The sequence below is a fragment of the Nomascus leucogenys genome, chromosome 5 (assembly GCF_006542625.1).
Source record: "Nomascus leucogenys isolate Asia chromosome 5, Asia_NLE_v1, whole genome shotgun sequence".
Lineage (NCBI taxonomy): Eukaryota > Metazoa > Chordata > Mammalia > Primates > Hylobatidae > Nomascus > Nomascus leucogenys.
In genome coordinates, this window is record NC_044385.1 from 22,870,984 (window position 1) to 22,885,475 (window position 14,492).

General features: G+C 41.5%; 1 protein-coding gene and 1 pseudogene across 1 annotated transcript in view; one reads left to right on the plus strand and one right to left on the minus strand.

Moving 5' to 3' along the window:
• CNIH3 (cornichon family AMPA receptor auxiliary protein 3) overlaps positions 1-14,492 on the minus strand; it is a 131,068-nt gene that overhangs the window by 77,212 nt on the left and 39,364 nt on the right. The window lies entirely within an intron of this gene.
• On the plus strand, positions 8,331-9,071 carry LOC105739701 (annotated as a pseudogene).

Sequence of the window (14,492 nt, forward strand, 5' to 3'; positions counted from 1 at the left end):
GGCTCCACGCCTCTCTCTCCCTAACAGGTACTGCCTCTTTAGAGTGAAGAGTCCTGGATCTGAAGGAGGTCTCACTTGCATCCTGACCCTGCCAGTTCCCAGCTCTGTGACCTGGAGCTTGTCACTTCACTTCTCCAGGTCATGGCTTCCTTATCCATAAAATGAGAATAATCTCTACCTCAACTAGTTGCTATGAATGCAGAATGGGGTGATACAGACTATAGCACCAGGATAGAGAGAAATAAAGTCTGTTGGGTGCAGGGGTGGGGGGAATGCCATTGTGTAAAAGGCACAACAGTGTCATTGTTACACATACCATGCGAGTCGGTACGTCTCAGTTCAAATCCAAATTCTACCTCATTTGTTTGTGTGACTATGGGCAAAGTGTTTAACCCCTCCAAGCCTCAGTGTCCTCAAGTATAAACAGGAGACAGTAGTGGTTCCTACTTCATATTGATACTTTGAGGATTAAATGAAATAATGTACAACAAGCACTGGGCACAATGCCTAGCACGTAAAGTTAAAACATTAATATTATCATTTTTATTTCCGTAATTACTACCATGCAGATGTTCGGGCCCCACCCTCTGGTCTCAGGGCTCTCCTCCCCTTTCTGGCCTTGAGCATGATCATTAGCAACACACCCTCTGAATCAGGAGAATCCAGTCACTGCAGGGGAAAGCTGGGGTAGGGGGTGTAGGTAAAAGCCATGGCAGAGCCCCTCTGAGGACTCAGGTGGATGATAAAGCCAGCAGGGCCCACCCTGTTACAGGTGGAAACATGAACTCAGAGTTGCCAGGATGGAAGCTGGAGACCAGCAGGTGAGCTGAGGAGGGAGGCATCAGCTGCCCCTGGAAGAGTCCCTAGACCTGAATGATGAGTACAAATTGGGAAACACAGGACACGTTGGCTTATTTGCCATCGTGTGCCAGAATCTGCAGACACAGCTGGTTCTGACATAGCTTCCCTGGTTCCCATCTAGTTAACAGGAAACAAAGACACCCCAGAGCTGTGCGACTCTGGGACTAAAGCCAAATGAGCAGGACACCAGGCAGACCTAACCCCAGCTGACTTGCTTCAGGTGACAGCAAAGCCATCCTCAACTCCAGCCAGCAGCCATCTGGGTCAGGGTGAAATCCAGAGAGGAGAAGGGAATGAGAAGGCCCTTTTCTGCTGACTTGTCATAGGCATAGGCTGGGTACCCACTCTGAATAGCTCAAGCAGTGAGGGAGCGGTTGGGAAGAAGTGGGGGCAGCCTGCAGTGTGCTGGGACCTTCCCTGGGGCAATCAGGCTAGAATCCCCACGCTCCACCAGCCCCCTAACTCAGCCGGCCCACCAGCACTACATCTGGTGGCCCTGCACATGAAGCACACTGGGGCCACAGAGCCTACCCCAGGTAACCACCCCCAGCCCCAGGTTCCCCCTCCTCTCACCAAACTTGTGCATCCTCTGGCATCCTTGGTTCTCAAACATAAGAATGCAGGGGCAATTTCTGGCTCAAATGTTTGGTGACCTTCCACACATCCTTTTGGGATCCTTGTTTTCGGCCTCCCTCCTTCTTCTGGTCCAGTGTCCTCTACTCCTTGGGTACTTCTCCAACACCTAGGCCTCAAGGGTCCATAGCCGGCCTAGCCCAGCTCTGGGGGAGCATGCACCCAAGTGTGGATGTGCATCAGAAAGGTTCCCCAAAGTATCTTCCAAGAAGATCTATCATTACTCATTCCTAAAAATACTTACTAAGCATCTACCATTTGCCAGGCACTGTAGCAGCAGCTGGAGATACAACAAAAAGCAAGGCAGACAGGAGCTGGCCTCTACCAGCTGCCGTTCATTTTGTGTTGACTCTGAAAACACAATGCTTCTGGGCGTGGTAGCCTGTTGAGCAAGGCATCAGTTGCTCACCTAAATATGGATTATTTTAATCAAATTGAAGACAGAATATGTATAAAGGCACGCAGTAATGCCAGCTCCGGCATTACTTAAAAGTTAAAACAACTTAAAAGCTGTAGGTGACCGGTTGCTTGTAGTTTGTTTTGAGATATCATCATTGATCTGAGCAAGGCCCTCTCTTACATATATAATTGTTCATTTATTCATTCACTCATTTCCTTTTATCCCATTAGCCCTTTTGCTCCATCCTTGGCAATTATTGGTTTATGTTTCATGTGTATCTTTCTGTTCCTTGTGTTCTTACAAAATGTGTATTCTGTATGTGTGCAAAGATTTTAAATTTACCTAATTTGTATCCCATTCTTTCTTACCTTTTGCCCTCAGAAGTGTAGCTGCAGGGCTCCATGGGAGCAGCCACTATACTTTGTCTATCCACACTACCAGTGAGAAACACAGACTTGACCATGTCACCTCAAATAATGTCACAAAACCCTAATGCATGTCACCTTAGGGACTGGTATGCCGATTTCTTTGTGATTTATACCTAGGAGTGGAACTGTAGGGTCATGGGTTTGTTTTTTTTTTTAATTAGACTGACTGCCCTCCTTGACTGCCCTTCAAAGTGGTTACATCCCCCCAGCAGAGCTGCGGATTCTCTGTCCCGCATCCCCTCAGACGCTTGGCAGAATCCAGCTTTCTAGCGTTTGCAGTCTAATAGGTAAAGTGCAGTCTCTCCCTTGTCTTAATTTGCATCTCTCCAGAGATGAGTTGGAGCAACTCTTTACATAAAGCGTTAGCCTTTGGGGTTTCCTTTTCTGTTCGTTGTCTGCTTAGATGCTCTGACCATTTTTCAACAAGGTCGCTGCCTTTTTCTCTTTTTGATTTGTACTGGTTGCTGGTATGTTGTAGATGCGAATCCTCTTTCAATTTTAGACATTTTAAACACCTTCTCTCATCAGTCACCTGTTGATTAATTATCTGTGGCTATGGTGTCCTTCACTGAATGAAAATCAATTTCACTCATTGTTGCCTCATATTTTATACTTTCTGAAGTTTTAAGAAGTTCTTCCTTGCCCCTAAGACACAAAGATAGACTCTTACATTATTTTATATTTTCTTTATGAAATTCGAGGATTCTAATTAGTCCTCTCCTGTCGTCGGATGCCAGTATCTGGGACTACGCCAGGTCAACTCACAAGTCAGAGTTGCTTCATTCGCTGAATATTTAATGAGCACTTACTATGTATGAGGCACTGTTCTGGGAGCTGCAGACAGAAGGCAAGGCATAGTCCCTGGACGGGATGACAGAAGTGGATTAAGAACTCCATGTGACAGGAGATGAGAGGGGTCAGGAAAGGGCAACCTCAAGTAGAAGGAATGAAATTTCAATTTGCAAACTGCCCAGGAGGGAGAGACCACAATCTCAGCAGGCACATATCAACCATAAACACGTGACACGACGACCATGCAAACATTTGGGGTAGCCCAAGAGTGGAGAGACTATCGTTGGGGGATCTAGAATTCCTTTCCTAGTCTAGAAGAATTATACTAGGACTTGAATGATAAAGCCTAAAGTTCTCAAAACCAAATGTGGAATCAACTACTAAGAAGAAACTTCTAAAATGCAGTGGCTTGGCCTCCATGTTGTACCCAGTGGACAGACTCCTTCTGTATAAAGACAATCTTTGGCAGCAGTTTCCTCCAAACCTGCAGAAACCCACGAACTGGCGATTGAGGGCTGAGCCATGGCCCTTTGTAAAAACCTCCATGGGCTCCTAAATCAAGTGCCCACTCTAATGATCACCTGCAGAAAAACTCGCCCCAACCAGGAGGATACCTATGTACTTTATTAAGATTCTTCTAAATAGCACTATCCACTTTGGGAAATTTTAAGAGCCAGGCATTACAAATTTATTAAAATACTTCAATGGAAAAATAGCAACCACAGTATCAACTCAGAGTACAACCAGAGCATACAGGACATGACCCTGCCGGAACCCTTACCAGACCTGAGCCAAGGCCAGTCAGAAAGCAGGATGGATTATTTCACAGCCCATTAACACCTCACAGTACCAGCTGTCTGCATGCTCAGAGAAAGGTCCGTCACCTGGGCTTGTGGAAAGGGCATTGTGGGGAAGTCAGGAACCTGAGTTTGGGTTCTGGCTTTGCTTTTGACTGTGTGATTTTGAACAATCCCTTTATCCCCTATGTCTCAGTGTCCTCATGTGCAAAATTAGCACGTTGCATTGCATCAGTATTTCTGAACATGGAACAGGGGTGGGAAACATTTCAGAACTCCTTGGGAAAGTTGCCAAAATACAAGGCGGCACAGACCCTGCCCTGTACCTGCTAAATCAAAACCAGAGGGTGGCTTGGCCAGGCCGGATGAGAGCCACCTGACTGGTTACACGTGACTCGGGGATTGTTTGCACATCACCTGAAGCATCCCTAGCACACTAGGCTCCTCGGGAACCTACAGACAGAATCCTTGGGCTTATCACTAAACCTATCGACTCTAACCTGTAGATATCATTCCACGGTGCTGGGAAAGAGGGAGGGGGGAGGGAGGAACTGTAAATCTCTTTGCAAACACAAACATCTTCCATGTCGTAACTTAGGTCCATAAACCCTAAATCTAAAACACAGCTTTGATCTCATAAGTGAGTCCTACCACATATGAGTAGATGCAAAGAATGCAAAGAACACATACAAAGAATCCCATTAGGTTACGAGTGCCTCGAGGATTACAGGAAGTACTGCTCCAGGTAAGGAGACACTGTTTTGCTCATTGCTGCATTCCAAGCACCTGGATCAGGGCAAGGCACACAGTGGTTATTCAATAAGTATCTATTGAAAGAATGAATGAGTTTACCCATCTTCATATCCTTGGCCCAGTGCTTGCAATAAATGTTAAATGAGCAAATATAAAACATTTTAAACTTTTCAAAATGCTTTCATAAATCCTTCATTAGTTGATCACAGCAACTCACCCAGTTCTTCATTTAGATGAAGTAGGTTAGCTCCTTCTCTACACCAGACTGTCTTCCTAGTGTGCTTAAGAGCAAATTATCTTCTTCACTAAAGATAAAGCCTGGGAGTATCCAGTGTACAAGAGGGCAGTTCTGAGGCCCAGTCACATGTCTATCCATCACACAGCAGGTCCCAGGATTCAGAACCTCCATCCAGACCATGCTGTCCAAGACCTACTAATTAACTAACTGAATGTATACATATTCAAGAGTGTGTAATACTCTACCGTTTAAAAAATTATTTCAGATGGCTTATCAGAAATACACAAAATAAAGAAAAATAATTGAATATTAGACCCAGGAAGAAATACAGAGATGGGAGAGAGAGAGATACCAAGACCACAGGGCCCCCGAAGAGCCAAATTCACTGGCTTGAAAATTTGGATCTAAGTTTCCCAGAATAGCCAGGTGTGGTGGTGCACACCTGTAGTCCTAGCTACTCAAGAGGCTGAGGCAGGAGAATCGCTTGAGCCCAGGACTTCAAGTCTGCAGTGATCTATTATTGCGCCACTGCACTCCAGCTTGGGTGACAGAGTGAGACCTTGTCTCTAAAACAAATAAAAATTAAAAATAAGTTTCCCAGAAGCTGAAGTGGAAAGAGAAATCAGTTACTTAGTTGTCCTTGTCCATAAAGAAAAAGGATACCAGCTTCTCAGGGGAAACAAACTATTCCCCAAATTCATATTTACAAGTTATTTTCTGTACAAATTTTAACTACAATGGAGAATACTGCACCCCCATAGCACACACAGCAATAGGCATTAAACTGTTTGTTGTAGCATCCCTCAATAATGACTAAGTACTGAATACAAAATATAACCCAGCAAAAATTTTTGATGGAGGAGGCAAGACAATGCAATGTGGTCCAAATTTTAAATGTGCTTTAGTCATCTTCCATCAATTTATTTCACAACTAGTGAAACCAGTCCAACTGCCCATAGAACTTATGCTGATGGTTTTTTGAATACACATGGAAATTGACTCTCCCTGGTCTTAAAAGTTGAAACTTACATTTGTCTTATCTGAATTCCTTCCTCAGAAAACCGACCCTCAGGCAAGGAACTGAAACTCACTAGACCACCACATCCAGTGAGATGCCAGATCCCTCATGCATCATGATTGCTTCCATACCTCTCCCTAATTCCCATTTTCCTGCACGCGGTTGCATTCCTTCCCCACTATATAAACCCCCAATTTTAGTTGGCTGAGAGGAATTGATTTAAGGCAATCTCCCATCACTCTGGCTGACATCACCCAAATAAAGCTTTCTTCCCTGGCAGTATTCATTGTCTCAGTAATTGGCTTTCTGTGCATCAAGCAACAGAACTAGACCAAACCCCTGGCATTTCAGTAACAGATTTTGATTCCTTGACCAGAAGGCCTTGTTCAAGGCTCTGCAGCCGTGGGCCAGGAGAGTTTCAGAAGCCCTCCTAAGCAGCCACCTGGCCCTTTTTTGGCTGGAGGTGGATTTCGGTCTCTCTCTCTGACTCTGTCACTGTGGCCCCTACTGCATTTCTGATTGCCTATGAAGAACAGCCTTTGAAATTTGACATCTGCATCTGGATAAGTGAGTGTCTTTTGTGGGTACCAGACGAGGGGAATGGCTCAATTTTGGGAATTCCAAAGAAATTTCCATTTGCAGGTTGAACAAGTGTAACCAACAGAGAGGCAAGCCCTCCACCTATTTGTTTGGACACTCTTGGGGCTTGTTAGTAATTGTTTGTATGTATACAAATCTGTGTCTGGACAAGTATGTTTTGTGGGTCCAAACAGTGACAACTGCTCCTCTCAATTTTGGGAATTCTGAAGAAATTTCCATTTGCAGGTTGAACAAGCCCAACCAAGAGAGAAAAGCACCCCAACTATTTCAGTTTGGACACTCTTGGGGCATGGTGGCTGCTGCTGCATTTGGATTGTGTATTGGTGATTGTGTGTACGTCGACATAGCTGTGGGAGGTCAAGGTTCAATCCCACAGTGCAGCCTGCTTGGATGCACTCTTTAGGTTGGTATGAATGTAGTTGTGGGCCAAGAGAGCAAGGGAAAGTCTACGGCCATACCCCGAACAGCCTGATCTCATCTCATCTTGGAAGGTCTTTGAATCATAGGGCTGTCTTACAATTGGATTCATTTTACTGTTAAATGGGAAACTGGGTCGGAGTTCCTTGTATCCAGGCTTGTATGCTGCTCATCTAAAAAGCGTCAGGACTGATTAGTATTAAGTTGGTGCAAAAGTAATTGCGGTTTTTGCCATTGCTTTCAGATGGCAAAAACCACAATTATTTTTGCGCCAACCTCATACATGATGTTCTTCTGTGGTGCTGTTTGGCCCCAGTGTTCTTTGGAGTCTGGGGAGGTTTGGCCTTTAAAAATCAAACTGCCTTGGGAACTGCTTAACCCAAAATTTTGGTTCACAGTCTTCACTGGATTACCTACCAGGGCAAAATTTAGCCACATGAACATGTTCATAAACAGGTGAGTTTGCACTACTATCTCATGGCTAGAATTCCAAGGTAAAAGCTATTGGATCTTTGTTTATATGCGTACATATGTGTCTGGATATCATGTGTTATCTTTACATGGTACCAAATTGGCTATAAATAAAAAGGAACCCATAAATTAAGTAAATAAGTCCAAGCCTTTTTCAAGTTCATGTGACTTAAGTAAATCCTAAACAAGCTGGCTTTAAAATTATTGGTAAGATTAAAATAGAAATGTTTTCAGCGTTGTCAACATATTTTTTCTGGGTTTTATATTTGTCTCTGCTAGATATTTTAAAGTGTCAGAGTTTGGCACAGAAGGTTATAAAACTATAAACCCAGCCAAAACAAAATGATCTTTGTGTGATTTTTTTATAAGTAAGACTAATATCATTAGTTTAATAGAAAGAGCTGAATCTTCTGAGTTATTGGTGAAAATACCCACATATTTAAGGTTCTTGAGTGAGCACTTAATATGCACAGGTTATAAAAATAATTAACAAGGAAATAATGACTAGCTCTGTCTAATATCTAAGCTCTCATACATAATCTAGACTGCTAAAAATGAGTGAAATGTAAATGGGATAATTGCTATAAGTGAACTTTTTATGTAATTTAAAATCTTGAAATTATTTTGGATGCTCACTAGATGTCTAAGTCATTTCCAATTAAGAAAGGGTTATAATATAGGCAAAACATGTTTTTGTAAAAAATTAGGGAATGTTCTTACCTATAAAATGCTAACATCTGATAGACAGTTCAGAATTACTTGCTTCCTAGATCGTCACTCAAATCTAAGGTTACTAAGAATAGGAATTCTAGCTAATATATAATTTTGGGCCACAATCACCAACACAGCCATGCTGCCGCCCCACCTCCCCTGCTTCCCGCCAGTTGCCCACATCCTCCAACCTGTTCCAACAATCTGATAAAATGTGGTGGATTACTATGAAGTTCTAGGTGTGCAGACATGCCTTACCGGAGGATATTAAAATGACGTATCAGAAACTGGCACTGAAGTGGCACCAAGATAAAAATCCTGAGAATAAAGCAGCAGAGAGAAAATTCAAACAAGTAGCCAAGACATGTGAGGTGGTGTCAGATGCTAGAAAATAAGGCAGCTTAATTTATATTAAACCAGAAGGAGGATTAAATGGTGGAGGAGGTGGCGGAAGTCATTTTGACAGTTGTTTGAGTTTGTCATCACATTTCATAACCTAGATGATGTCTTCAGGGAATTTTTTGGTAGAGGGGACCCATTTTCATTCCACTACTTTGAAAACCTATTTGAGGACTTTTTTGGGAATCAAAGGGGTCCCCGAGGGAGTAGAAGCTGAGGGATGGGTTGTTTTTCTCAGCATTCAGTAGATTTCCATATTTTGGAAGTGGATTTTCTTCTTTTGATACAGGATGTACTTCATTCTGGTCACGAGGTCACGGGGGACTCATTTCATCCTCTTCCACATCATTTGGTGGTAGTGCGATGGGCAACTTCAAATGTGTATCAACTTCTACTGAAATGGTTAACGGCAGAAAAATTACTAAAAAAAGGATTGTCAAGAATGGTCAAGAAAGCAGAAGCTGAAGAAGAGGGCCAGTTAAAGTCCTTAACGATACCTGGCGAGGAGCAGCAGCTGCGCTTGGATAACCAGGAATTCGATGCACACACCTAACAGAAATGTTAAACTATAACAAGCACCATCTGAGGATTAACAAAAACAGTTTTTGAAGATATCCAATGAACTCGACTTTCAGTATAACTGTACCTAAAGTATTTATAAACAGCTTCTCAGAGCTCCTTTTTGTCATAGACATTTGAGTTTATTGTTGGGACCACAAAATACGACTTTTTGTTTTAAAAATTAATGTAAATCTCTGTATGCACTTTGCTTTTTTATTAAACCTACTCCAAGGTGAGCCTTAACTCTTCAGTGGTAGGACAAGTTTGTACACTAACACCAGCATGGATCTGCTTTTCCAGCACGTCTGGAAATGTGAGCCAAGCAGTGTCAGCCTGTTATGACTTTAACATTGCCAGGACAAGCCTTCTATAGAAACAATTTCATTTTTTTTCAGTGTTTAGTAGTGAAAGATAGTAATGCATTAATGGTAATATACTTCTGGTTTAATATAAATTAAGGATGTTTTCTACTTGTGCATAAATGCGGGCAATTTAGTAGGTCTTGACAATCATTTAAACATGCAACGTTAAGCTTGGGTTTTAAAAAAGTAAAGCTGGTAAGCTGGGTCTTTGTCATTTGCTTTAAAACAAAGAAACGCAAATGTGTTCAGTGCATTCTTTCCTGAAAAAAAAAAATTGTATATAAAATGTGCCAAAGAAGATGTGTTCTTATTGAGAAAAATAATAATTTTGTTTAACTCAGAAGTTATCTGATATGGTTTGGCTGTGTCCCCACCCAAATCTCATCATGAATTATGCTCCCATAATTCCCATGTGTTGTGGGAGGGACCCAGTGGGAGATCACTGAATTATGGGGGTGATTTCCACCATACTGTTCTCATGGTAGCGAGTAAGTCTCACGAGAGCCGATCTCCCTTTGCCTGCGGTCATCTACGTAAGATGTGACTGACTCCTTGTCTTCTACCATGATTGTGAGGCTTCCCCAGCCATGCGGAACTGTAAGTCCAGTTAAAACTCTTTCTTTTGTAAATTGCCTGGTCTCAGGTATGTCTTTATCAGCAGCATGAAAATGGACTAATACATTATCTAAAGGTTAAATTATGGACTTGGAAAGGTTATTTATGAAACAAGGTAGAAAGGAACCAGTGGTAGGGGAGAGAGATGTGAAAAAGTTAAGATTGGTCTCCTATGTTAGAAAAAAATTCCCTTAAAATATCGATTTGCTCTTAATAAAATCACAACAGGTTTTGATTTTGGTTCTATACTGTTTCTTTTTGAAAACTTCTCATATTCATGTCTCAGAATGTGTCTTGCTGCTTTCAGCTTTTTTCTCCCCCTGAAAAGGCCTGAGATGCTAACTCTCTCCTTCAACTTTTTTGCTAGCTCTTTTAACTTTTTTTCCTCCAGTTCTAACTACTGCAGTGGCCTGATGCTGAAATGTTTATCTGTAAGGTCTAGAAAAGCAATGTTTTCTCCAGTATAACTTGATTCTGTACTCTTGGCTTTTCTCGATTAGGTCTAAATTGTTCCATGTAACTGGCAAACTTCTCATGCTGTTCCTCTGCTCAAAGTACTAGTTTCCCGGTTTCTTCTTTCCAAGGTTCACTCATGACCCTGGACACACTCTTCCTGTACCTGATTAATTCAAGTACTCTTTTCCCATCAGGTTTGGCTTTCAGGTTATCTAAATGAGCTTCCCATAAGGAGAAGCAATCACGCTGCAGAAGGTCTTTCTTTGCCTTTTGGTAACTGGCCTAAGAAGCAGATTTACATTTTACTAAGAGAATTTCTATCTCCTCATTATTAAGTTTTTGATTAATTAGGAAAACCGAAATTTAAAAGAATTAAGGTTTTTACATCCATGTAACTTTCTGTATTGCTTTTAAAGTCCTCGTGCTATTAAGTTACAGGGCATTGACTCCTGGGTCTGAAAAAGGCACCTACTCCTGCTACATCCTCAACACTGACACCAGTCAAAGCCTCGTCTTCAGACCCAGGAGAGGGTGACAAAACAAACTGCTTTCATGAGACACAGGGCCAGAAATTAAAACTATTCAATCCCTCCAGGCCCAGGGACTATAGCAGAAGAGGTGGGCATGTGAGATTGCAAGGCCAATTTTGAGAAGTAAAATTAGTTCAGTCTTTCTAAAAACTAAACATTAATATCAAAAGCACACTGATGCAAGGCCAGCATCTGGGCCTCTGTGTCAGAATAACAAGATTTTCTTGAAGCATTGATCTGCTCTAATAGAAAATTATAAAAGGTTATAAAAGGTTTATATAAATGTCAAATTTATTAAAATTAGATAAAATTGTTTATAAGGTTTTATTGAACTTAGCTTTAACAATAATAATACGCTATACAGGGGTAAATTCGATTTTCTCTTTTGAACAAAATGTGTAATATTAATAAGAGATAATAGGAGATTTCTGTTTACCTTTTGAGTTAGCTGCAGGAAAAAAAAAAGAGGGGAGAGAGAGACAGGTTTAGTTGGCCCCACGCTGTCTTTGTTGTCTTATTATCTGGGAAAGTGGATTTCCTATCAAAAAGTAAAGGTCGGGATTTGGTGTTTTTTTTTTTTAAATATTTGAATTATCCTTCTGGCTAAATGAATAACTATTCTATAATGACTGTGACCCTATTTTGTGAAATCAGGTGTATTAAACCTTTGATATTTGACAAATTTTCCAAAAGCAAAATTTCAAGTTTTAAATTCAGTCTTTTTGGCCAGGCACAGGGGCTCACGCCTGTAACCAGCACTTTGGGACACAGAGGCAGGCTGATTGCTTGAGCCCATTTCAAGACCAGCTGGGCAACATGGGAAAACCTCACCTCTACAAAAAAAAATACAAATATTAGCTGGGCATGGTGACACACACCTGTAGTCCCAGCTACTTGAGAGGCTAAGGGTAGAGGATTGCTTGAGCTAGGGAGGTTGAGGCTGCAGTGAGCCATGATTGTGCCACTGCACACCAGCCTGGGCAACAGGGCAAGACCTGATCTCAAAAATAAACAAATAAATAAATACATTCAGTCTTTTTGACCACAAACTAATTTTTTAGCTATTAGGGTCCCTTGAATTCCAAGAGAGACATATTAGGCTTATTTGGTATGTTAAAATTATATACAAATCATTGTCATATAGTAAATGTTTAACTTTCTTTGGGTTATATTTATATAAATGTGTTATTAATGTATATTCCAAAATCATGTGAATTCCTAAATTTCTGATCTTAGTATATGTTATCAGTAATAATTACGATTATGTTAAATTGCTGCATGCCACAGAAATAACCAATCTTCCTTGTCAATTGTGTCTTCAACGCTGACTGTCCTAAGACTTTTGTCAACCACAATTGTTTTACTTTGATTCTTCTCAAAAAGCAGTTTATAATCAGCTAGTCAAAAACTTGCTTCTTTAGGGGAGTTCATGAAAAGGACTCTTGAATGCAGATTTCTAATAACTTTGGAGATTGTGCCACTGGATTAGAAAGAAAACGTCCAGGACTCTCATTGGAGGGCTGATGTGTTCATGAGGATTGCCGGCCCAATATCAAGCAGAACAGGACTAATTGCATGGACTGAACTAGTAGAGGACTGAAATAAGTTTTTATTATGTCTTTTATTTGAAATATTGCTGATTGTTTTTGTTTTGGTTTTCAGAGTCAAGAACACTTTTTCTTTTGGGCTATTTATAGCCTTTAACAATTGAGTAAAATAAACTCTTATCAATAAAATGTGAAACATATTTCTCTCTCTTTCTCTCTCTACCCTGTTTCTCCAGAATCTGAAAACTATTTGTGGTGTTCTTACTTTATGGCTTAATATATGCTTTGTATGCAAACCATAGGGGACTGGCTTTATGATGACAGGCATATTAACCTTATTTTTTGGCTTTGGGGTTTTGGCTCTTATGTTGATTTAAGGGTTAAGGACTGTGTGCTCACCTCCACTCCTGTCTGGCCTAGAATGTTTAATTGGCTATAAGCATTGGCTATAGGTATCCTACTGAAGGACAGGATGGACGCAGGACAGGTAGCCATACCACCCTGGCAATGATATGGGACAAAATAAAAGCTTGGCCATCAATGTTGCCTCTGGCATATCGAGACCAAAAGAGACCAAAATGAAAACAAAGTCCTAAGCCTCCCATCAACTGAATGGATCCACTTGTAGCCAAGGGGACTCCAGTTGCCAAGAGATAAATCTTGTCTAGGAAAAGGTCTTGCCTCTTGCCCTGCTGAAGATACAAGTAGCTCCCAGAAGTGGGTTGGCTCTTAGCCCCTTCGAAATGTATGGAAGACCATTTCTCCAACTCCTAGACTCTAGATGATATATAAAATAATTAAGAACTATATTAACTACTGTCTCTGAGCTTGCTTCCAACAAGCTCCAGTTCCCTACAGATGTGCCTCTCCACTCTTTGAAACTGGAGGATCAAGTCTGGTTGAAGACCTGGAAATCCCAACAGGCTGAAGACCAGCCACAAGCACAATAAGTCAGCCCTTTTGAAATGCTGCTGACCACCCACTCATCTGTCAAGTTAGCCAGCATAGATTGGGTAAAACCAGTCAGTCCCTCTGGAGTAAACAGTCATGGTCTTGTGAACACCGCCCCCCAACCACTGCCCCTGCGCCACCTGCCACCCTTATACCCAGCCGAAGATCCTAGATAAGAAATTATAAAGGGAACATGCACTTTTCCGGTCATTGTTCTCTCCTAGACCCTAGCTTTTTGCATGTGGGATGTAATGAATCAGGAAGACGTTTTTGGTAGGCTTAGGATTGTTCTCGTGGATTCCCCAGTGGATTCACTCCAGATTCTGCTACTTTAAAATTTGGTTTATCTATGCTATTAATCACTTTAGTTCAATGTGGCCTCAAATGTTGTTCAAAAAGCAAAATAAAAGTACACAGATCATGGTCTTCCAGTGCGCCAGATGCCAACCAGGTTCTTTGAGTATTTCCCATTATAAGTGGAATGCTTTCATTCTTCTCATTATGCCACAACGACCTTCCTCGGCATGAAGCATCCAGGATTGATGGTCAGATTCCCCATGACTGAGGAATTGATCAATAGAAAGGGGAGGGACTTGAAACTGCCCCAACTGTTCAACAGAACTGATGTTTCTGGTTTTTTGAATAAACATGGAAATTGACACTCCCGAGTCTTAAAATGTGAAATTTACATTTGTCTCATCTCAGTTCCTTCCTCAGGAAACTGACCATCAGACAAGAAGCTGAAACTCACACAATTACCACATCCAGTGAGAGGCCAGTCCCCACAACCTTCATGTTTGCTTCCATACTACCTCTCCCTAATTCCTGCTTTCCCACGCATAGCTAAACTCCTTCCCCACTATACAAACCTCCAATTTTAGTCCGTTGAGAGAGTTGGGTTTGGGACTGATCTCTCATCTTTCTGATTGATGTCACCCTAACAAAAAGGCTT